Genomic DNA, 512 nt, shown 5'->3' with positions numbered 1-512 from the left:
GCCCAACAACCGTACCCAACAACCGTACCCAACAACCGTGCCCAACAACCGTGCCCAACAACCGTACCCAACAACCGTATTTGTAATATCCCAGTTGATGCAATGACTTCGGACAAGTTCGACGAGGCGACTCCAGTTTTAAGGACAACCCATATTAACTCCACGGTATAGAACATCTTCGACACCGATGATCTGAAAAGAAGAAGTCCGGATCGGCGCTATTGAGACTGTGCTCTAGCGCCTGCACCATAGTCTTTCGCGTGGTATGTCGTCTCCTTCCCGCGCATAGCGCCAAGCCGTTGACATCGCAGGATTGTCCACGGCCTGAAAACGATTCCACTGCGGACCATGCATGGTTGGGCAATATCTGATTGTAAAATTCCTTCTGAGATGGATGCCACCCACACTCGCAATACAGACGAAAGCGAGATGTGCTTAGTGGGTCGGGGAACTTTGCAGAAAGAGACCAAAAAGAATAACAGGCCATGTTAAATGCAACATAGCCAACCATT

The sequence above is a fragment of the Gregarina niphandrodes genome (genome assembly GCF_000223845.1).
Source record: "Gregarina niphandrodes unplaced genomic scaffold scaffold00019, whole genome shotgun sequence".
Lineage (NCBI taxonomy): Eukaryota > Apicomplexa > Conoidasida > Eugregarinorida > Gregarinidae > Gregarina > Gregarina niphandrodes.
The sequence above is the reverse complement of the archived record's forward strand: the minus strand, read 5'-3'. Positions refer to the sequence as shown.